The following is a 25167-nucleotide window of genomic DNA, read 5'->3' on the forward strand; positions in this document are numbered from 1 at the left end:
ATGAACACCTCACCGGGTCAACCTGTATATTAAGAATATTTAGAGATAGGAGTGAACGTGGTTCGAGTATAACGGCAACAAGGGTTACCCCTAAATCATCTGTGCCATACCCATATTATGACACTGGGACGGGGACCAAAAGGGCCACGTCGTTCTCACGATTGTCGCCCCCGGTCCATGACGGGCATGGGAACCAAGACACGTCCATGCCAAGGTACCCAGTTCCAGAAACCGACCCTCATGTCTAAGAAAACAAGGAAAAAACCCCGAGGTCAATCATAAATTCTGTACCCTATAGCCAATTACTTAGGGTCAAAAGGGTGGTACAGGACCCTGATCTACTCCCGACTCGGTTTTCACAGATGGTACATAAGTTTAAAACACGAGGCTATCCTGCTCAGGTGATTAATAAACACCTCAGCAGAGTGAGAGATTCACAACAGATACCATCTGTGAATACATGTAGCAAAATAGAGAGGATACCGTTTATATCGACGTACTCGGAACAGAGTGCCCCTATTGCTCAGATTGTCCGCAAATACTGGCCAATACTGAGGAGTAATTTTCCTGATATTATAGCCTTGACTTTGCCTCCTTTGCTTTCCTACAGGCGCGCTGCCAATTTTCGTGATAAGCTGGCACGGGCAGACATTCCCACTAAGACCTTGGTACAATCTCATATTGGCTCCCGAAGGAGGGGTTCCTACCCTTGTTTGGGTTGTGTTAACTGTTCCTACATGATCAAGGGAGAGAAGTTCACACATCCCGCTACAGGGACCCAATATGAGATTAGTCACTTTTTAACATGCAACAGCTCCTTTGTGATCTATGTGCTTTCCTGTCCTTGTGGTCTCCTCTATGTTTGGGACATGAAGACACGTCTGAACAATCACCGGTTCTCTATCAGACAGAAAAGAAAAGATCTGCCCGTTCCAAAACACTTGTGGAGGCCAAACACAGGGAAAAAGATTTGAAGTTTATGTTAGTGGACCAGATCACCTTGTCCAGAAGGGGAGGGGATAGGATGTTGGCCCTAAAGCAGAGGGAATTGAGGTGGATCCATCGCCTCAACACCCTGAGACCTTATGGTCTCAATGTCGATTTTAAGTGGAGTGTGGTGTAGGAGGGGGCTCCTTACTACTCCCTGTTGATCTTCAGCTTGCCGTGCCCTGATGTATGTGAATATTTACTAGTGTCATCCACTATGGAAACTGATTATGTATATAAATATAATCTTTTTATTCTATCTTCTTACATTAATTTTCTTCTCTCTTTTTCTTTCTCCAGTTACTGGGACTCCACCGATTTTGTTCATGGACAGTGGGCGTCTATTTCTGCGTCTCCTTGTTGATTTATGGCGTTGGGGGAGATCTTTGGGGCCTTATGAATTGTATTACTTTTAATAGGATATTCAATGGGTCTACTGTAATCACACTTTTCTGGAGTGGTGTTTTTTTTCCCTTGTTTTCTTAGACATGAGGGTCGGTTTCTGGAACTGGGTACCTTGGCATGGACGTGTCTTGGTTCCCATGCCCGTCATGGACTGGGGGCGACGATCGTGAGAACGACGTGCCCCTTTTGGTCCCCGTCCCAGTGTCATATAATATGGGTATGGCACAGATGATTTAGGGGTAACCCTTGTTGCCGTTATACTCGAACCACGTTCACTCCTATCTCTAAATATTCTTAATATACAGGTTGACCCGGTGAGGTGTTCATTAACCCTCGCCTGTTTGTTCTCATAGATGTTTTACTTGGCCTAAATGTTCTCCCTCCGCCGTTCTCTGCTAGCTCGCGCCTGCCCTATGCCTGCCGCTGGAGACACTGAGCATGTTGTTGGGCCGGCTGTTGCCATGGCAGTGACGCCACTACTGTAGGCGTGTCTGGCCTGGTGATGCGGGCCCTGCATCGTGGGCTGGTCCCGGCGACGCCCCTGGTTTGGTCATGTGGCCGCCTCCTTGGTCGCGTGTCTTTGACGTCACGTCTCCTTGGTGATGGCTCCTGGCTTCATCCTGGATGGTGACGCTTCTGTGACGCGGCTGACATTTTGGGCATGCGCGGTTCGACAGTGAGGACGCGGATCTTGGCGCCCCTGCACAGGTGCTACGGTGTGAGTTGTTTTTAATTCTGGTTGTTATTATTGCACTTTGTATAAGACACACAGGTGACTGAGTATGTTGATGAATTATAGACCAACAATTAATTCACAGTTGAGATCGATAATAAAATTGTTGGATCTATACACACTGTAAATGTATTATGATATGTAAATCATCACATTATATGTAATCATGTTAGATGGATTCACTGTAGATTGCACAATGCACTTTATTATATTTTGTATGGACTAATCATGCTGTATATTGAATAATTGTCACTACAATTGCTTGCTATGGATTGTGGGTATATATACCCTTGTATGACACTGTGTAATATGCTTGAGAAAGACCGCATTGAGACGGTTGAAACGTTGCAGAGGGAATAAAAGATCCACCACTTTCACTTTACCTGGAGTGCTGCCTCATCCTTTTAAAGTCTATCCATTTATAGCCGCTTGAGCCTACGGCTGAGAGGACGTGCACCTATATTTCTGTCTTGTGCTGCTGAGACCCGCATTTTGAGATATATATATATATATATGTGTGTAAAAAATGATGAACAGAAATCAGGAAACTCACCGTGTCTCCGGTTACTGTGTATCTTAAGTCAGGATGTAAGCCCCCTCGAGTGAAGCAGTTCCTCCCCCTCCCCCAGGAAGTGATATATTGATAATACCAATTGTTTTTTTACATTTTGATATTTTTGGGGATATTTATATTTATCTGTGATTTGTTTTATGACATTGTTTTTACTTAGCTTTTACTCGACCAGGCACGCCTAGCCATTCTTTAATCAATACATTTATTCATCCATACAACACAAATGTTTTGAGTGCCATCCCTCTATTTCTACTTACTTTCCCCCACTACAAGCGTTGGGTACACTTTGTCTGGATTGAGCACCTTATTCCATCTTTTTGAGTCAGAGAGACGCCTCACTCTTGCACTACATTTTGTCTGATTTAGCTGAAAATAATCATGATTGTATGTGAAGTGATTCTGATGTGCATTAAAAAAAAAAAAAAAAAAAAAAATGATGTTGAGTATTTTGTAGATGGAAGCAGGTTTGTTTATGGGAGAGGATGGCCGGTTCCACACTGGATATGCAGTGGTCACATAGCATGAGGTAGCGGTTGCTGAACCACTCCCTCCGCACATGTCTGCGCAGGAGGCAGAGTTGAAGACTCACTGAGGCGTGTAAAATGGCCGAAGGGAAGAAGGTAAACATGTACACGGACTTCAGATATGCTTTTGATATTGCACATGACTATGGACCCATATGGTGGGCTAGAGACTTTTTGAAAATGGTAAAGGCTCACACAAGGTGTACCACGGCAGAGGCAAAAGGCAACAACAGAGCTGAGAAGGCAGCCAAGCAAGCTGCACTCCGGCCACTGAGTGCTGATGCCACCCCGGTAAGAGCCTTAAAACCTGTGGATATATCCAAAGACACTCTAATCAAATTGTCTGAGCAAGCCCCACCTAAAGAAAAAGAACTATGGGCTAAACAAGGGACTGGGCCAGATGACCAAGGACAATCGAAAAACAAAGACAGAATCTGTCTACCATGCCCTCTGTACCCAGCTATGGCTGAGGAGGCTCATGGGCGTACCCATCTGTCGAAAGGTGCCATGGTAAGTGTGGCAAATAAAGGGTGGATTGCTCCAGGGTTTTCTGCAGTAGCCACTAGATTTCTACAAGGATGTATAGTCTGTGCATTAAACAACCCCGGCCAAGTGGTGAAGACTCCAAGCAAGCACACCCCTAGGCCACTTTACCCGTTTCAGAGACTGCAGATAGACTACATACAACTACCAAAGGTGGGAGTGCATGAGTTTGTTCTCGTGTGTGGATCTCTTTTCAGGTTGGCAGGAAGCCTTCCAAAATAACCAAAGCCAGTGCCAAGAACACTGCAAAGAAACTGGTCAGTGAACTGATATTCAGGTATGGTGTTGCTCAAGTTATTGAGTCAGACAGAGGTTCCCACTTTACGAGTGAAGTGATAAGAGAGGTTATGCAAGCATTAGGGGTGACTCAAGCTTTCCATACAACTTAACATCCCCATTTGAGATCCTGTTTGGAAGTGCCCCTAGACTAGGGTTTTATTTTACCTAGCAGCTGCAGATTAATAATGACAGTCTGACCAGTTACATGCGGGCCCTCATAAAAAGGTTGGAACACACGCATAACCAAGTGTTTGCTTCACTTCCAGACCCTGACTCAGTAGAAGGAAATCACAGTCTGCATCCAGGTGATAAAGAGGCATGTGAGAAAAAAAAAAACTTGAGCCAAGATTCCCTTCCAAGGTCCCTTCCAAGTTTTGCTGAAAACCGCAACTTCTGTAAAAGGTCGATTGAAAACCCAACTGGATCCACCCCTCACACTGTAGGAAAGTGCCTAACCCTGAGGATAAGGGTTCTTGTACTGCTAACCCTCGCTCTGAGCATCCAAGCCCTGCATGTGAACCTGGGACAATGCCCTTATTAGGCATCATCAGGTTTTGTTGAAAAACCTGACAAATGCGGACAATTACAAGAACTGTTTTAGCTGCACTCACCCTCCTGTGAGTTCAAAGACTGCCTTATCTGGCCATTGTACCATGGTCATAATTAATTAACATGAACTCACTTCTACAGCAGTTCCCCTCCCTATCACACGGTGTATTGAGGCCCCCTGGTGGCAAGCCAAAATTACTGCCCTGAAAAAATAAGACTGTTCAAGTATGGGCATAGTACAAAGCATAGTACAGATTACATTGGTTGTTGAACTTATTTATTTTGTGATCAAGCTTATATTGATGGGTTTAAACAAACAGGAGAGATTATGAAACGTGTTGAGATTATCCCTCATGCAGGCACAGATATGCAGAATATGGGAAACCAGCAGCAAGGGGATTGTCCAGCTAACATATGTGTATCTGTCACCTATGATAAGTGAATATCTCGAAATGAGGGAATTGAGTCTTGAGACTCCATCTTGTGCTTACTACTGCCATTCTATGTTATAAACTGTGAACTTCTTTGCTAAAGTAGCTATAACCTCAAGGTCACTCCTAGCCCCCACCAACCTAGTCTAGTAAGGAATATCTATAATTACTAGAAAGACTGGTACGTGATTAACCACCTCCCGTCCGCTCATAGACTATAAACGTCCGGGAGCTGGTTCTATATTTCTGAATTGACGTTCCAGAATGTCCGTTAAGAAACTGCAGCTGCGCGCTAATTGTGCAGCTGCTGATCGGGTTGCCTGCTGTCAGTGACAGCAGGGCAATCCAGAGAGAAGGCAGGGACAGTGCCCAGGAGTCCCTGCCTTCTGGATCGCTGCATACACAGCACTCACTGAGTGCGCTTCCTGTTTCGGCCCGGCGGTCATGTGACATCGGAGAGTGTAGGAGCTGTGTGAGGTCTTTCACAGACCTCGATCCGCATTGCACTGAGGCTGTACAGCCTCTCCGGGGGGTGCATTTCTCCTTTAACTGGGGCTACTATGTCAGCCCCAGTTACAGGAGAAATCAGTGAGGGGAAAAAAAAAAAAAAAAAAAAAAAAAAAAAAAAAAAGCAAAGTAAATGTCCCCCAGAGGTCTTGTATGACCTTATGGGGGACAAACAGTGTAAAAGAATAAATAAATAAATAAATAAATAAAAAGTTTAAAAAATAAATAAAAATTCCCCAAGTAAGGAATAAAAAAAACAAGTTAAAAATAGAATAAAATAAAATAGACATATTTGGTATTGCCGCGTCTGTGACGGTCGGCTCTATAAAACATATCACATAATCTACCCAGTCCAATAAACACCATAATTTTTTTTATTTTTCTATAACGGTCAAAAAAAAGCCATTTTTGTCACCTTACATCACAAAAAGTGCAACACCAAGTGATAAAAAAGGCAAAAGTCCCACAAAATGGTACCAATAAAACAGTCACCTCATCCCGCAAAAAATGAGCCCTTACATAAGAAAATCTCTCAAAAAATAAAAACTAGAGCTCTTAGAACATGAAGACACTAAAACATCATTTTTTTTGTTTCAAAAATGGTATTATTGTGTTAAAGTGAAATAAATTTAAAAAAGTATACATATTAGGTATTGCCACGTCCGTAAAAAACAGCTCTATAAATATATCACATGACCTAACCCCTCGGGTGAACACCGTAAAAAAAAATATATATATAACTATCAAAACAGGCAATTTTTGTCACCTTACATCACAAAAAGTGCAGCACCAAGTGATGAAAAAGGTGTATGTCCCATAAAATGGTACCAATAAAACAGTCACCTCATCCCGCAAAAAATGAGCCCCTACATAAGAAAATCTCTCAAAAAATAAAACTATAGCTCTCAGAACATGGACACATTAAAACTTTCTTTGCTTCAAAAATATTATTGTGTAAAACTCTAAGAAATAAGAAAAAGTATGCATATTGGGTATCGCCACATCTAACAATCTGCTCTATAAAAATGTCACTTGACTGAACCCCTCAGGTGAACGCTGTAAAAATAAATAAATAAAACTGCTAAAACAACCATTTTTTTGTCACCTTGCCCCATAAAGTGTTATAATGAATGATCAAAAAAAACATAGGTACCCAAAAATAGTACAAATAAAACTGGCACCTTATCCCCTAGTTTACAAAATGGGATCACTTTTTGAGAGTTTCTACTGTAAGGGTGCATCAGGGGGGCTTCAAATGGGACATGGCATCTAAAAACCATGTGGAGTTCCTTTTCTTCTGCGCCCTGCCGTGTGCTCATACAGCAGTTTATGACCACATGTGGGATTTTTCTATAAATCGCAGAATCTGGGTAATAAATATTGAGTTGTGTTTGGCTGTTAACCATCGATGTGTTAAAGAAAAAAATGGATTAAAAAGGAAAATCTGCCAAAAAAGTGAAATTTTAAAATTTGATCTCCATTTTCCTTTAATTCTTGTTGAACACCTAAAGGGTTAACAAAGTTTGTAAAATCTGTTTTAAGTAACTTGAGGGGTGTAGTTTCTACGATGGGGTCATTTATGGGGGGTATCCACTATGTAGGCCCCACAAAGTGACTTCAGACCTGAACTGGTCCTTAAAAAGAGGGTTTTGGCAATTTTCTTAAAAATTCGATAATTGCTTCTAAACTTCTAAGCCTTCTAACATCCTAAAAAAATAAAATGACATTTCCAAAATGATGCCAACATAAAGTAGACATATGGGGAATGTTAAGTAATACATATTTTATGAGGTATCACTTTCAGTTTTAAAAGCAGAGAAATAGAAATTTAGAAAATTGAGAATTTTTCTAAATTTTGGGTACATTTGGGATTTTTTCATAAATAAAGGTGATATATATTGACTCAAATATATGACTGTACATCATGAAGTACAATGTGTCACGAGAACACAATCTCTGAATGACTTGGATAAGTAAAGGCGTTCCAAAGTTATTACCACATAAAGTGAGATATGTAAATTTTTCTAAATTAGGCCTGGTCAGAATGGCCCAGATGGGAAGAGGTTTACACCACCAGTTAGAATCAAGAAGACGCTCCAGGCATAAAGCCAAGAGATGCTCATTTCGGATTGTGGTTTTAATGAGTTATATGATGCAAATGGTCAACTATGCCTCCAGTTGGAAATTATCCAGAAAAATGCTAGGCCCATTCACACGTCCATGTGTGTTTTGCAGATCCACGCATCCGTGGATCTGCAAAACACGGACATCGGCAATGTGCATGCCGCATTTTGCAGACTGCACATCGTCGGCACTTCATAGAAAATGCCTATTCTTGTCCGCAATTGCGAACAAGAATAGGAAATGTTCTATTTTTTTTCAGGATCGGTATTGCGGAGCCGGAAATCCGGATCCACAATTCCGGATCCGGGCAGCACATTGTGCTACCCCATAGAAATGAATTGGTCCGCAATTCCGTTCCGCAAAACACGGAACAAAATTGCGGACGTGTGAATGGACCCTTAGCCTCTGCTTAATTGTAATAAAGTTAGAGACACTTGATACAAAGCACTGTTGTCAGTTTCTCTAGGAGTACTCATAACTTCTAATTTGGAGTCCACCGCTCATCCAGCACTGACCCCAACAGTGGTCAGGTGGTTTTAGTCTCTATTTGTTATACTTAGCAAATAATGCAGATACTGTGCGCTATAGTCGAACAGGTCATGATGTTGACGGCTTAGGGGACTTTCACACTAGCGTTAGAGGAATCCGGCAGGAAGTTCCGTTGTCGGAAATCCGTGTGCAAACGGATAGTATTTGTTTCCGGATCCATCTGACAAATGCATTGAAATACCGGATCAGTCTCTCTGGTGTCATACGGAAAAACAGATCCAGATTTTTTATTTTGTTCACATTTTTATAAGGTCTGCGCATGTTTTGAGAATGTTTTGGCATTAATACATTTCAGCGGAAATTAATGCTGTATCCGGCATTTCAACAAGTGTTCCGGAATTTTGGCCGGAGAAAAATACCGCAGCATGCCAAATACCATAAAAGTGACTGAACGAAAGACATCCTGATGCATATTGAACGGAATGCTTTCCATTCAGAATGCATTAGGACAAAACTGAAGTGTTTTTTTTTCCAATATTTCCATCCCTAGGATGGAACTCAATACTGGAAAAGTTTAACACTAGTGTGAAAGTACCCTTACCGTGCATAACGCTGTACTTGGTGTTGGTTAATACATACGTATCTTTGCTTGAATGTGTAATGGCACTCGTCTTGCAGAGCGCTTGTTACCTCGTTTGTATATGCGCTAATGCCAGTACTGTTTTCTAGCTCATGCGGATTGATGACTTTACCACGCTAACTTTGCTCCCGATTTGCTTCTTGATATAAAAGTTCACACTCCGTATATGCTGCTGTGCAGATTACCAAATGCGTTTCGAAATGGCACAGGTTTCTTCTTCAGTGGTTAAAAGGTATAATAAAACTGAGGGACAAATAGTTATTTCCTATATAGGTACCAAGCTACTTTCAAAATCGGGACTGGACTAACACCTGAATATTATTAGTTAAAACCTGGACCGGACTATACTCCATCTCCTTATTTACACCATGTTCAGACAATGCAATTCTATATTCAGACTATATCAGATGACATTAGTTTTCCCATAGTGTCTGCAATCTGCATTTTCATTCTAGATTATTTTTTTCACTTAACATATAAATTGTTTAAACCCAGCAATCCTTTATATGGACCGCAAGGTCTTTAACCACTGCCCTCCATACAATGAACTCACGTGTTACTTGGGGCATATGCTTAGATCCTTGCGATTTGCATTCCGTTTTAGACACCTTGCGATTTGCATTCCGTTTTTTCACCTTCTTCTTACATAACAACAAACATAAATTTTTAATTAAAAACACAGGATGTGTCAATAGAATAACATAAGAAATATACATAAAAAAAAAAATTAAAATTAATAACGTTAACTAAGGATTAGGGGTATCTCTAGTAGTTATAGGGATAGTGGGAGGATGCAGGACATGTTGCTGCGCTGGTAAAACATCAGGACTGCGACATGTTGTGCAAACCTCCCACCAACACTATTCCAGAAAGCCAAAAATATCAATTTCTGAATTGAGTCCCGCAGGTGCCATCGATCCAAATTCATAAATCATTCTGGATTCATATCTTGACATTTTGAGATCTCCACCAAAACCCCCCATCACCCTCATAAATCATTTTTTCACCAACAGTATTGCTGCATATTGTCAACCTGTTGGATCATTGGCATGATATAAATTAAAATGCTGTGATAAGGAATGTTTTGCATATCCTTTCTTAATATTATTGATATGTTCTGAAATTCTAGTCTTTAATAATCTTCCCGTGCGTCCAATATAGTCCACAATATATATTAATGCTTCACTATTACATGTTAATGTTTCCTTAATTTCCCACTTGAACGTATTGGCATTAGATACTACGGTAGTTGTACGGCATACTCCACATCCTTTCAGATCCTCCCAAGGTGTAGTTATGGATTTTTCTCTTTGATTTCTTACTGTAGGGGCCATTTGCAAACCTAGATTGGGAGTTCAGTATACACTATGTGATAGGCAGTCTCTTTGGGAGAATTGCCCCCAGCATTTTATCTTCTTGCCAATGTTTATATATAATGTTGGAAGGGAATCTGTCACCATTGCCATGTTCACTAAAGTACCTTAGTTCCTGCAGTCTTCTTACTTTATTTCATTTTGTCATTTTAATTTAAAAAAAGGCCTTTTTATGATATGCTAATGAAGTTCCAAGGTGCCCAGAGGGGCGTTTTTTTCCTCTCTGGTGCCCAGTAACGCCCCCCCCTGCAGTGCCCAGCCCGCTTTAATTTGAATCCCAAGAACGCCTCCTGATCCTGAAATAACCTTCCAAAGCCCCGGCAAACGGTTCCGCCCCCTCCCCACGTCATCTTCTACCTTCTAGAAATGCCCCGTCTGGTATCTGCATAGAGGGATCCGCTCCTATAATGCAAACGATTGTATCCGTTCAGAACTGATCCGTCTGCATTATATTTCTGGAAAAAAAAATTTAAGTCTAATTGTTAGTCAGACGGATCCGTCCTGACTTTGCTTTGAAAGTCAATGGGGGACGGATCCGTTTGAAATTGCACCATATTGCGTCAACGTCAAACGGATCCATCCCCATTGACTTACATTTTAAGTCTGGACGGATCCATTTGGCTCCGCACACCCAGAGGACACAAAAACGCTGCAAGCAGCGTTCGGGTGTCCGCCTCCTGAGCGGAACGGAGGCCAAACGGAGCCATACTGATGCATTCTGAGCGGATCCACATCCACTCAGAATGCACTGGGGCTGTATGGATCCGTTCGGGCCACTTGTGAAAGCCTTCAAATGGAACCCCGAACGCAAATGAGAAAATAGCCTTAACAACGTTTGTAAAATCAGTTTTGAATACCTTGAGGGGTGTAGTTTCTAGAATGGGGTCATTTTTGGGCGGTTTCTATTATGTAAGCCTCACAAAGTGACTTCAGACCTGAACTGGTCCTTAAAAAGTTGGTTTTTGAAAATTTCAGAGAAATTCTCTAAGCCTTGTAACATCCCCAAAAAATAAAATGTCATTCCCAAAATGATCCAAACATGAAGTAGACATATGGTGAATTTAAAGTAATAACTATTTTTGGAGGTATTACTATGTATTATAGAAGTAGAGAAATTGAAACTTGGAAATTTGCAAATTGATCCGAATTTTTTGGCAAATTTTTATTTTTTTTAATAAATAAAAATGATATTTTTTTTTTTTACTTCATTTTACCAGTGTCATGAAGTACAATATGTGATGAAAAAACAATCTCAGAATGGCTTGGATAAGTAAAAGCGTTTTAAAGTTATCACCACTTAAAGTGACAGTGGTCAGATTTGCAAAAAAATGGCCTGGTCCTTAAGGCGTTAACATACGGCTACAAGAAATTATCCAAATATTGTGATAAATCACATGTCAATGAACAGATTCCCAAAACAAATCGGTCTACCAGGTGGATGTATTGGATCCTTATGGCAGAGAGAAAAAAAGTAGGCGTGCTCAAACCCTGTTACACCGAGCACGGACCAAACCAAGAACCACAGCGTTGCTAGAGTAAAAAGAGAAAAGGGTCAAGCTCAATTAAAATGTTACCTTTATTTTTCAGTGCAGATAAAAGCCAGTTACAATCCAGTCTACATGGTTCGGATCAGGGACAATAGCGATCCTTCCTCATGACATACACATACTGAGGAGGAGGTTGGATATATAGTGCCTCCACCTAAAAGCAGGTGGACACACTAACTACAAGCTCCTCCTTTAAATTAAATTGACAACACATGCTAAAAGGCATGATAGGTTAAAACAAAAGAACACACACAAATCATCAAAAATTCAATAATGTAACATCAGGTCGTGTTTCCTATTAAGGCCTCTTTCACACATGCGTTCTCCGGATCCGGCGTGTACTCCACTTGCCGGAATTACACGCCGGATCCGGAAAAACGCAAGTGAACTGAAAGCATTTGAAGACGGATCCGTCTTCAAAATGCTTTCAGTGTTGCTATGGCACCCAGGACGCTATTAAAGTCCTGGTTGCCATAGTAGGAGCGGGGAGCGGGGGAGCGGTATACTTACAGTCAGCGCGGCTCCCGGGGCGCTCCAGAATGACGTCAGAGCACCCCATGCGCATGGATGACATGTCATGCGATCACGTCATCCATGTGCGTGGAGCGCCCCGGGAGCGCACGGATGGTAAGTATGCTGCTCCCCCGCTCCACTTTACCATGGCTGCCAGGACTTCAGCGTCCCGGCAGCCATGGTAACCACTCTAAAAAAGCTAAACGTCGGATCTGGCAATGCGCCGAAACGACGTTTATCAATGCCTTTCAATGGGCATTCATTCCGGATCTGGCCTTGCGGCAAGTCTTCAGTTTTTTGGGCCGGAGCAAAAAGCGCAGCATGCTGCAGTATTTTCTCCGGCCAAAAAACGTTCCATTCCGGAACTGAAGACATCCTGATGCATCCTGAACGGATTTCACTCCATTCAGAATGCATTAGGATAATCCTGATCAGGATTCTTCCGGCATAGAGCTCCGACAACGGAACTCTATGCCGGAAGACAATAACGCAGGTGTGAAAGAGCCCCAAGTCCACTTGGTGCTGTAGACCCCATTTTGAAGATGCAGAACGACTCGCGATTCAAAAGGTTCTTTTTATAATTGCCACCCCTTGATGGTGGCGTAACCCTTCCCAAGCCTTGCACTATTAAACCCTCTATCACCACCATGCACCGCTGAAAAATGCAGGCTGACTGCGGACACATTTCTGGCATGTGAATGAGGAATATCAGAGATGTGCCTGCACAGTCTAACCTTAAAGAGGACCTTTCACCTAAAAAAAAAATGTAAACTAAGACCATAGCTTTACTTACATGCCCCCATGAAGTGTTGATCGTTTTTTCTTTTTTCAAACTGTGCCCCCGTTTGTCCGCTATGCCCCCCCGGAATAATTCCCGCCGTCTATGCTAATGAGCCAGCCTCAAATGGGCTGGCTTTAAAAGTTCTCCTCGGCGTGCCTTCTCTCTTCTCCCTGGCACGGAGCGCATCCAATCAGCGCGCTCCGCTCTTAGCCAGGGAGAAGACGCTCCAGTTCTCGCGAGACTTCAGAGAACTGGAGCGATTTCATCTATCCGGCTAAGAGCGGAGCGCGCTGATTGGATGGCTCATTAGCATAGACGGCGGGAATTATTCCGGGGGGGCATAGCGGACAAACGGGGGCACAGTTTGAAAAAAGAAAAAACGATCAACACTTCATGGGGGCATGTAAGTAAAGCTATAGTCTTAGTTTACATTTTTTTTTTTTTGGTGAAAGGTCCTCTTTAAAGGGAACCTGTCACCGGGATTTTGTGTATAGAGCTGAGGACATGGTTTGCTAGATGGCCGCTAGCACATCCGCAATACCCAGTCCCCATAGCTCTGTGTGCTTTTATTGTGTATAAAAAACGATTTGATATGTATGCAAATTAACATAAAAGAGTCATATCTTACTTGTGTGACCAGAGAAGAGTCATATTTTCAAGCTCTGACTCATCTCAGGATAATTTGCATATGTATCAAATCGGTTTTTATACACAATAAAAGCACACAGAGCTATGGGGACTGGATATTGCGGATGTGCTAGCGGCCATCTAGCAACCCATGTCCTCAGCTCTATATACAAAATACAGGTGACAGGTTCCCTTTAAGGCCATTAGTGGTGCAACCAATGTACTGGTGGGAACAGAGAGTACATGAAATACAATACACCACATGAGTGGTGTTACAGTTGAAGTATTGTTTGATGGAAAAACTTTGATTCATGGCATAGGAAAAAACTTCCTTGCCAGGCTGCATATGAGAGCAACACGTACAGATTTTATGCCCACATTTATAGCTACCGAGAAACCGAAACCACACTGGAGAGGCTTGTGCCCCTCTCAGAATATAGAGAGGGGCAGAGTCTATTGCCTAGCGTGGGCGCTCTACGGGCTGAGCACAAGATGCCACCTTTCAAGACACTGCGCCATTGGTCATCTGTTGACAATACAGGCAAGTGCTTTCTTACTGTTACAGATTTGCGAGTATTGTGTGCTATAGGCAGTGACAAAAACAGGCAAACGGGAATGCTGTGACTGATTTAGGTTCTCAGAGCGACGTGTACGCTTGTGGTGAGTAAATAATAATGATTGTCTGGGCATGTGCTAAACTGTGCTGGGAATATTGTCTCATGGAAAGGCGAAAGGCCGCAGAGCGCATCTCCATGCGGCATGTTGCATCCTGAGTGCAGTATCGTCTAATGCAAATAAACTCACCCTTAGGAATATTTTTAGCAAGATGGGGAGGATGGCAAGACGCCACATGGAGAATTGTGTTGCCCGCAGTTTCTTTGCGAAAGGTGCGGGTATTAATTGAATTAGTGCACGCATCGCCCTCCAGAGACAAATCCAAAAAGGAAATACAGGTAGCATGAAAATACACAGTAAATTTCAAATTGCACATGTTGCAATTTAAAGGGGTTGTCCCACTTTGCTTTTTCAATCTTACCAGCAGTAGATGTCCTGATAACTTCCTGGTTTGGCTCCTGTAGTTGAGTGAAGGCCACGCCTCCTCATGACTCACCCCGAGAGCTCAGTCCTTGCGTGCTCGTTCATGTGGATGAGTCATCCACATGGAGCCGACAATGTATGTGAGGTCTCCCCCCCCCAGTATAATAAACAATGAGTGCGGCCCCCCCAGTATAATATACATTGAGTGCGCCCCCCCCCCCCCGTATAATAAACATTGAGTGCGGCCTCACCCCCCAGTATAATATACATTGAGTGCGGCCCCACCCCCCAGCATAATATACATTGAGTGCGGCCCCACCCCCCAGCATAATATACATTGAGTGCGGCCCCACCCCCCAGTATAATAAACATTGGTGGCGCAGTGGGAAGTGCCAATGAGGGTTAAAAAAAATATATATATATATTAACTCACCTCCACCAATTGATCGCGCAGCTGCCGGTCTCCTGTTCTTTCTTTAGGACCTGTCAAAGGACCTGTGGTGACATCACTGTGGTCATCACATGGTACATCATATGAACCATCACCAGTGACGTCACCACAGGTCCTGAAGCAAGAACAGGAGACCGGCAGCTGCGCGATCAATTGGTGGAGGTGAGTTAATTTTTTTAACCCTTATTGGCACTTCCCACTGCGCCACCAATGTTTATTATACTGGGGGGGGGGGGGGGGGGCCGCACTCAATGTATATTATACTGGGGGGGGCCGCACTCAATGTTTATTATACTGGGGGGGGGGGCGCTCAATGTTTATTATACTGGGGGGGGGGGGCCCGCATTCAATGTTTATTATACTGGGGGGGGGCCGCACTCAATGTTTATTATACTGGGGGGGGGGGGGGCGCACTGCGCCACCAATGTTAATACAAACGCAGGAGGTGGGTGCCGGAGTGAAATAGCCGGCACCCGACCTCTATGATAGGGGGCTGCGATCAGCGGCAGTTAACCCCTAAGGTGCCGCTCCCTGTCATAGAGGTCGAGTGCTGGCTATTTGATTCCGGCACCCGCCTTCTGTATTTGCGCATGCGCGGACGTGCGTGTACTCGTAGGAATGGAGAGGCGGCCCGATAAATTGTTCAGCTGTTGTGCGCAGGCGCGGCACAGCGATGCGGCCGGACGAAAGAGGCCGTATCCATGGGATACCGAAATCAACAAAGGGATCGCATAACAGGATTTTTTGTAAGAAAGGTAGCTTTTTAATTATGACATAGATAGGAAGATATGTTCTGTGGGGGTAAATAAATTAGATAAAACCTATTTAATGAAGTGGGACAACCCCTTTAAGAACTCCTCAGAGTGGTATGGACGCCACATCGCCCAACCATATAAACAGCAGATCGTCGATGTAACGGCCATACCACTCAAGCGAGGGTGCCCAGAGATTAGTTGGGGAGAATAAAAATGCCTGTTCCCACCAGGCCATATACACATTGGTCAGTGAAGGAGAGAATTTAGCTCCCATGGAAACTCCCGATAATTGCAGGAAAAACCTGTCATTGAACATAAAAAAATTGTGTTTTAATAGAAAAAAAAAAAAAATAAATTGCACACGTAGCCCTGGAAAGAAATAGAAAAATCTGAGTACATAGCAAGAAACCAACTTAGAGCCTTAATGGCCAAGTCATGTGGAATAACGGTGTAGAGGGAAGTCACATCTGCAGTGATCTACGTAAATGCGACTCCCACTTCAGGCTGTGGAAAGCCTGTAAAACACTCCACGTATCTTGCAGGAAACCTGGTATTTCCTGCACCAGTGGCTGAAGCAGAGAGTCAACCCAGGCTGAAAGGTGTTCCAAAAACGAGCCAATGCCCGACACAATAGGATGCATGGAAGGAGGAAAACCTCCCTTGTGTATCTTGGGAAGGGAGTGGAAAATGGGGATCACTGGAAATTGGACAAAAATAAAATCCCTTTGACGTTGATTCAAGTAACCACTTTCCAAACCCTTCTCCAAGAGGCATTGTATTTGTTGCTGAAAGAGGGGAGTGGGATCACCTGGAAGCTCCTCATAAACAGAGTTGTCTTCTAACATTAATACATTTTGTAATTTATAGATAGTTTTATCCAGGATGACCACCGCTCCCCCCTTGTCAGCAGATTTAATAGAAATGTCGGACATTGACTCGAGTTCGGACAAGGCTTGTCGCTCTGTATATGACAGGTTGTTGAAAGCAGTTGCCCTAGGCGATTGCATATCCCCTTGTAACGCAAATAGATCCCGTATAACTAATTCCTGATAATGGTCCAGGGCAGGAGTGCGTGAATGGATGGGATAAAACCCAGAATTATGAGTAGTGAACTTGTGTGCAAAATCACTGCCCGGATCAGAGTCAGGGATAGTACGGGATTGCTGTAGAAAAGATGAATTGGACAATTCTAGAAAAGAAAAAGAGGACACAGGTAAATGACATAACTCATCAAAACCATCTACACCAACATCATATACAGGAAAGGTAAACTCATTGGAGGGGTCTGGGGTGGAATCCTGGCAGTCTGCAAAATGTTTTTTCACAGTCAAGCCCCATGCGAATCTATTTACATCTATAATGGTGCGGTAAATATCCGCCTGACAAGATGCGGAAAATGAAAGGCCCCTGGATAGAACATCTAGTGACTGTGAAAAAACCTTTGCGGAAAGATTGAGGACCTGGATATTCATCTCATTCTCCTGTTGCTCCTGAGGGATATCGGCCTAATCAATTTTAGGGAGCAGTCGGATAGAATATCCTGCCATTTGGAAACAAAGGCATCAGAGTACACTGCAGTGTTTTTTTTTCCCTCAAATGGAGTCCACGAGGTATCATGGAACGATCCATATATTTCTTTAAGGTAGTAAGGTCCCATCAAGTTCTCATTTCCTTCTGCAGAAGCTTTTTTTACTATTGGATCCTTATGCACCTTAGGGCTACAATAAAATATTGGTAACCTTTTTTGGGTGTTCACAATAAAATCTTGTTCTTTTCCACTAAGTATACCTATTTCCTTGGCTTCCATGCATATATTTTTTAATTCTTCCTCACATGTTTTTATTGGATCTCCTCTCAAAATTGCATATGTGCTGACATCAGAATGCTGCTTAAATTATTCTTCTTCATACTTCTCAATATTTAGAATCACAATTGCTCCGCCTTTGTCGGCGGGGCGAATAGCGATTTTGTATATATATATTTTTTTTTAGATCTTTTAATGCTTTCATTCTATAGAGGGCAGTGGTTAAAGACCTTGCGGTCCATATAAGGGAATATAAATATATATATATATATATATATATATATATATATATATATATATATATATACACACACACATAGATCTCGTGAAATAATCTAGAATAAAAAGGCAGATTGCAGACACTATGGGAAAACTAATGTCATCTTGTCATCTGATATACAGTAGTCTGAATATAGTAACATAGTACATAACATAAGGCCGAAAAAAGACATTTGTCCATCCATTTCGGCCTGTCATCCTGCAAGTTGATCCAGAGGAAGGCAAAAAAAAACTGTGAGGTAGAAGCCAATTTTCCTCACTTTAGGGAAATAAAAATTCCTTCCCGACTCCAATCAGGCAATCAGAATAAATCCCTGGATCAAAGACCCCTCTCTAGTAGCTATAGCCTGTAATATTATTACGCTCCAGAAATAAATCCAGGCCCCTCTTGAATTCCTTTATTGTACTCACCATCACCACCTCCTCAGGCAGAGAGTTCCATAGTCTCACTGCTCTTACCGTAAATAATCATCTTCTATGTTTGTGTACAAACCTTCTTTCCTCCAGACGCAGAGGATGTCCCCTCGTCACAGTCACCGTCCTGGGAATGAATAGATGATGGGATAGATATCTGTACTGACCCCTGATATATTTATACATATTAACCACCTCCGGACCACCTAAAGCAGATCCGCGGTCCAGAGGCAGCAGCTGCAGGCAGACTGATGCATATACGCGTCATCTCGCAAGACGCGAGATGACGCGCTTAGCCGGCCCGCGCAATGCGGGCCAGCATTTATTCAAGGAGGGACGCGTCATCAGCTTGCCAGCCAATGATCGTGGCTGGCAAGCTGATGATTTTTAAAAAATCCAATCAAAGGCCAGATAACAGATCATATTAGTAAATATTAAAAGTTATATGGCTGCCCTGCTCCTCTGCTGGTCCTTTTGGTCGGTTGGATCTAACAGAGGAGCAGGCTTCACAGCGAGTACACCAAACATCAAACACTAGCCCCATATCACCCCCTGCACCCCAATTAACCCTTTGATCACCCCTTTCAATCACTAGTGAAAGTAAAAAAGTGATCAGTGTAAACTATTGACCGTTAGGTTTTAGGATAGTTTAGGCCCCTTGGTCAGGTAGTTTAGGGATCAGTTAGCGCCCAGCCCACCGCACTGCAGTCCCTTATTCGCTGATTAGCGTATATCAGCATTTGTACTTTTATAGTATCTGTAAGTGATCAAAACTGATCACAGTCAGATCCATAATAGTATTAGTGCAGGGCTCGACAAATCCCAGGCGCCAGGTCGCCATGGCGACCAGGAATTTAGTCCTGGCGCTTGGGTATTTGTCAGCCCGTTTTCAAAGGTGCCCGGGCGATGGGTGCGGAGCTGCCGTTCTGTCCGGAGGCAGCACCGTTTGAAACAACTCCGTCTGAGTCAGTGAGTCACAGCACACAGAGCCGCTGGCAGCAGGGAGGGGAGGGACTCGGGAGCAGTGAAATCTGATCCTAGAGTGGAAGCTGCTTCTGCCAGCCCCTCCCCTCCCCGCCCAGCAACCAATCAGAGCTGAGGCAAGCACTAGCAGCTCTGAGTCACTGACACAAGTACAGGGAGTCAGAAAGAATCGAATGAGTTACAGGTAGAATCTAAAGATCCGACTTGGCTAGAGACTCATTCGATTCTTTGAGTCAGACTCTAGAACAGTTTACACTGAGGCTTTTGCAGCAGTGATAAGATTAAAGGGTTTCTACCACTTGCATATGACATATTTGGTGTTCAGACACTAGCGATCCGCTAGTGTCTGATGTACCATACAAGCTAATTATTACATTAATCCGTTCGGCCGTTTTGTCAAAAAAAGCACTTATGTATTTATGCAAATGAGCCTCTAGGTGCTATGCGGGCGTTTTTCCAGCACCTAGAGGCTCCGTCTACCTGGCAGTTTGCCGCCCAGCGCCTCGCTCCAGCACGCCCATCTTCAACTCTATTCGATCCTCCCCCCTGCTTCAGCCTTCCGAAATCTCGCGCCTGCGCCGTTCGTCGTGGCATTCGGAGGCATTCGGCGCAGGCGCAGTCAATGTCTGACCGCTCCGTGCTCAGACATTTCCACTGCGCCTGCGTCATCGGCGCAGGCGCAGTGGAAATGTCTGAGCACGGAGTGGTCAGACATTGACTGCGCCTGCGCCGAATGCCGCGACGAACGGCGCAGGCGCGAGATTTCGGAAGGCAGAAGCAGGGGGGAGGATCGAATAGAGTTGAAGATGGGCGTGCTGGAGCGAGGCGCTGGGCGGCAAACTGCCAGGTAGACAGAGCCTCTAGGTGCTGGAAAAACGCCCGCATAGCACCTAGAGGCTCATTTGCATAAATATATAAGTGCTTTTTTTGACAAAACGGCCGAACGGATTAATGTAATAATTAGCTTGTATGGTACATCAGACACTAGCGGATCGCTAGTGTCTGAACACCAAATATGTCATATGCAAGTGGTAGAAACCCTTTAAGGGACAGGAGCAGAGAGATAAGAGAAGTGACAGGACAGAGTTTAGATTACAGTTTGAATTAAAGGGTTTCTACCACTTAGGTGTCACATATTTAGCTGGCAGACACTAGCGATCCGCTAGTGTCTGCTCTGCCCAACCATCCTAATATAATTGCTTTTGGGGCGGTGGTTTGGCTAAAAAAAAAAACTACTTTTATTAATATGCTAATGAGCCTCTAGGTGCTATGGGGGCGTCATTAGCACCTAGAGGCTCCATCTACCTTCAGAAACTGCCGCCGCCGAGCGCGTCCCTCCAGCCCGCCCATCTCCTCCTGAATGCGATCGTATGTATTCTGCGCATGCGCAGTGAATGTCTGACTGCTTCCTTGCTCAGACATCTCCACTGCGCCTGCGCGATGACGCCATAGTGCTCAGAGGAACAGGCGCAGTGGAGATGTCTGAGCAGGGAAGCTGTCAGACATTCACTGCGCATGCGCAGAATACAGGCGCTCACAAGGAGGATCGCATTCAGGAAGAGATGGGCGGGCTGGAGGGACGCGCTGGGCGGCGGCAGTTTCTGAAGGTAGACGGAGCCTCTAGGTGCTAATGACGCCCCCATAGCACCTAGAGGCTCATTAGCATATTAATAAAAGTAGTTTTTTTAGCCAAACCACCGCCCCAAAAGCAATTATATTAGGATGGTTGGCCAGAGCAGACACTAGCGGATCGCTAGTGTCTGACAGCTAAATATGTGACACCTAAGTGGTAGAAACCCTTTAACCCTTTAGGATAAAATTGGCTTCTCAAGGAGATATATATGTTAAAGGCATCCCTTCTTCTGTCTCATTCAGTAGCTATATAACTAAGGGTACTTTCACACTTGCGCCAGAACGGATCCGGCAGGCTGTTCACCCTGTCGGATCAGTCCTTCCGCTGTTTCACCGGAGCTCCGGCGCAGCACTGCAGTGCATGGCGAAAGGCCGCCAGACTAAAAGTACTGCATGTCCAACTTTTTAGTCCGGCGGCCTCTCACCGCGAACTGCCAGGCTGCGCCAGAGCTCCACACCCGTCCCCACTATAGTCAATAGGGTCCGGAGCGGCGGTATATGTAACATGGTATACAGCATTATTGGGGGGGGGTGGGGGGAGCACTATGGGGGCATCTACTGGGGGCTTTGACGCGGCTCCGCCTGGCTCCTAACTTTTTTAGCTGGCTCCTAGATTCCAAGGAAATTTGTCAAGCCCTGTATTAGTGTCACTTTAGTTCGCCCTCCACCCAAAACGCAGTGTTTGCCCGATCAGGCCTGATCGGTCGCCCACACCCGCCCCACCGTAGGGACCAAAAATTATTTTATCACTGCACATTCACTTTACACGCGCTGTGGCGAAAAATAAATATCAAAACAGATTTTTTTTTTTTTTAATCAACCGCAGCGGCCTCCAGTACTTCGCTAGCCTCCTATTTGTAAGACAGGCTTGCTTTTTTTCTTGGGTAGTCTCAGGGAATACCCCTAAATTTAGTTGCCCAAATGTCAAACAGGGGGTATTCTTCTGAAGAGGCCTACAGGCTTCTGACCCAGTCGGATGAGGAAGGTGAACGCTCATTTGACAAATCTAGCGGGTCAGAATATGAACCTGTAGAAAGCAGTGGGAGTCTGACTCAAAGTTCGGACGAGGAGGTTGAGGTCCCTGATAGCACCAGGCATACCCGGCCCAGTGTCGCTAGACCACAGGTTGCGCAGGATCCGCTTCAAGGGCAACAGAGTGGGGCTGGCGCTGTCGGATTACGTGGTGAGGCATACACCAGCAGCGCAGCCCTCCCTGGACCTAGTACCAGCACTTCCGTACAACCTGGTGAAGTGGCGAGCACCAGAAAGGCAGTTGAAGCTGGTACGGTGGCACGTGCATTAGTTACCCCATCGCAGCCACCGCAAAAACGGGCCCCATGGACCCGCTAGAATCCCTGAGGTACTGGCAAACCCTGATTGGCAGTCCCCAACTTCAGCCGCACCTGTAGTTCCCCCCTTTCACCGCCCAGTCTGGAGTTCGGGTTGAGACAGCTCAGATCGGTTTGGCCCTGGGATTTTTTTGAGCTGTTCTCAACTGCGGAGCCACACAATTTATAACCGCCAACCCGGGAAGCTATTATGCCCAGCCTTTCTGGTGGAAACCAGTCCAAGTTTCCGAAATTAAAACTTTTCTGGGCCTTCTCCTCAACATGGGTCTAACCAAAAAGCATGAATTGCGGTCATATTGGTCCACGAACCCAATTCATCACATGCCCATGTTCTCTGCTGCTATGTCCAGGACACGTTTTGAGGCCATCCTGCGTTTCGTGCACTTTAGCGACAACACCGCCTCCCGTCCCAGAGGCCACCCTGCTTTTGACCGGCTCCACAAAATTCGGCCCCTCATAGACCATTTCAACCAGAAATTTGCAGATATGTATACCCCAGAGCAAAACATCTGCGTAGACGAGTCCCTAATACATTTTACCGGGCGCCTTGGCTTCAAACAATACATCCCAAGCAAGCGCGCCCGGTATGGGGTCAAATTGTATAAGCTCTGTGAAAGGGCCACAGGCTATACCCACAAATTTCGGATCTATGAGGGAAAAGATCAGACCCTGGAGCCGGTCAGTTGCCCTGACTACCTGGGGAGCAGTGGGAAGACAGTCTGGGACTTGGCGTCACCCTTATTCGGCGAGGGGTAACATCTTTATGTGGACAATTTCTACACAAGTGTGGCCCTCTTCAGGCATTTGTTTCTAGAACAGATTGGCTGCTGTGGCACCGCGCGAACTAGTCGCGCAGGCTTTCCCCAACGGCTCGTTACCACCCGTCTTGCAAGGGGGGAGAGGGCTGCCTTGTGTAACGAAGAACTGCTCGCGGTGAAATGGAGAGACAAGCATGACGTTTACATGCTCTCTTCCATTCACGCAGACACGACAATACAAATTTAGCGAGCAACCCGTGTCATTGAAAAGCCCCTCTCAGTCCACGACTATAAACTTCACATGGGAGGGGTGGACTTCAATGACAAGATGATGTCTCCATATTTAGTTTCCTGCAGAACCAGACTCTGGTATAAGAAGGTGTCTGTATATTTGATTCAATTGGCTCTGTATAATAGTTTTGTTCTCTACAGTAAGGCTGGGAGAACTGGATCCTTCCTCAAATTTCAGGAAGAGCTCATAGAGAACCTACTGTACCCAGGAGGTTCCGTGGCCCCATCCAGTGTAGTTAGCCGTCTACACGAGCGCCATTTCCCCAATGCCGTTGCCGGTACCTCAACCCAACAGTCACCCCAAAAAAGATGTTGTGTCTGTAGCAGGAGTGGAATAAGGCGTGACACCCGCTATTTCTGTCCTGACTGCCCTGACCACCCTGCCCTATGCTTAGGGGAGTGTTTCCGGAAGTACCACACACAGGTACAACTAGCATAGGGATCACATCTCACCAGGACAGGCGCACAGGGCTATTAGAGCCCATTCACACAGAGCTGCTGCAAACGTCTCCTTTCACCTGGGACAAAGTGCATAACGCACTTCGCCACATCTTTGGGCGATTTGCGCTTTGCACATTGTCCCATGGGGAAGGAGAGGTTTGTCCTATAAAAAGGTTAAAAAAAAAAATCACCAGTAAGCAAAAAGATTAATGTTCAGTTCAAAAAGTTTATATGTTCTGTTCCCAAGTTAATAAAATGATTGCATTGCGGCCTGTTTTTTTTCTTTTTTACCTTCCAGGTGGACCAACCGATCGACTAGCTGCAGCACTGATGTGCATTCTGACAGAAGCATTGCGCTGCTGTCAGATTACACACAAGTCTGTGTATGCGGCGCTGCAAGACGAGATTTCTCTTCTGGAGTAAAAGATACGTTTGCCGAGGCATATGAGCTGAGGAGGAGGTGGTGTTCCTATGCTTTGGCAAACACTTTGTATATATAAAAAAAAAAAAAAATCCCGGCAATGATTTATTCATCCACATCGATTGATGTGAATGGAGAAATCTGGTTTGCCAGGGCATACGAGTATGGCTGATGGGCAGAGCTCCTATGTCCTGGCAGACGCCTTTCCCCTCTTTTTTTTGGGCAGAGATTTTTTCATCCACATTGATAGATGCGAATGAAGAAATCTGTGCCGTTCATTTTTTTCTTTCAGCCCAGAGGCTGAACGAAAAAAAAAAAAAAAAACTCATTACCCGTATGTTCAATATAAGGAGAATAGCAGAAACTCCTAATGCTGGCCATACATGTAATGATTGCAGAGACCCTCAAATGCCAGGGCAGTACAAACACCCCACAACTGCCCCCATTTTGGAAAGAAGACACCCCAAGGTATTTGCTGAGGGGCATATTGAGTCCATGAAAGATTGAAATTTTTGTCTCAAGTTAGCGGAAAGTGAGACTTTGTGAGAAAAAAAATAATAAAAAAATAAATACATTTCCGCTAACTTATGCCAAAAAAAAATAAAAAAAAATTATATGAACTCGCCAGGCCCCTCATTGAATACCTTGGGGTGTCTTCTTTCCAAAGTGGGGTCACATGTGGGGTATTTATACTGCCCTGGCTTTTTAGGGGCTCTAAAGTGTGAGAAGAAGTCTGGGATCCAAATATCTAAAAATGCCCTCCTAAAAGGAATTTGGGCACCTTTGCGCATCTAGGCTAGAGTTGTTGCGATACCAATTTTTTGATTCGGTTTCGATACCATGAAAAAGTATTGCGATACTCGATACCATTCGATACCACGCGAAAAAAATAAACAAAAAAAGCCACGTGCATTCCTCATTTTT

At 44.4% G+C, this 25167-nt stretch overlaps 1 protein-coding gene across 2 annotated transcripts in view; it reads right to left on the reverse strand.

The window, feature by feature from the left end:
* GALNT1 (polypeptide N-acetylgalactosaminyltransferase 1) overlaps nt 1–25167 on the reverse strand; it is a 554146-nt gene that overhangs the window by 436660 nt on the left and 92319 nt on the right. Inside the window, exon 2 of one of the 2 annotated variants that reach the window (XM_044293083.1) lies at nt 9339–9426. The exons of the other annotated variant lie outside the window; for it this stretch is intronic. The gene's annotated coding sequence lies outside the window, so the exon portion shown is untranslated. The remainder of the gene's footprint in view (nt 1–9338; nt 9427–25167) is intronic. 2 annotated transcript variants of the gene reach the window in all.

This window comes from Bufo gargarizans, chromosome 5 (assembly GCF_014858855.1).
Source record: "Bufo gargarizans isolate SCDJY-AF-19 chromosome 5, ASM1485885v1, whole genome shotgun sequence".
Classification (NCBI taxonomy): domain Eukaryota; kingdom Metazoa; phylum Chordata; class Amphibia; order Anura; family Bufonidae; genus Bufo; species Bufo gargarizans.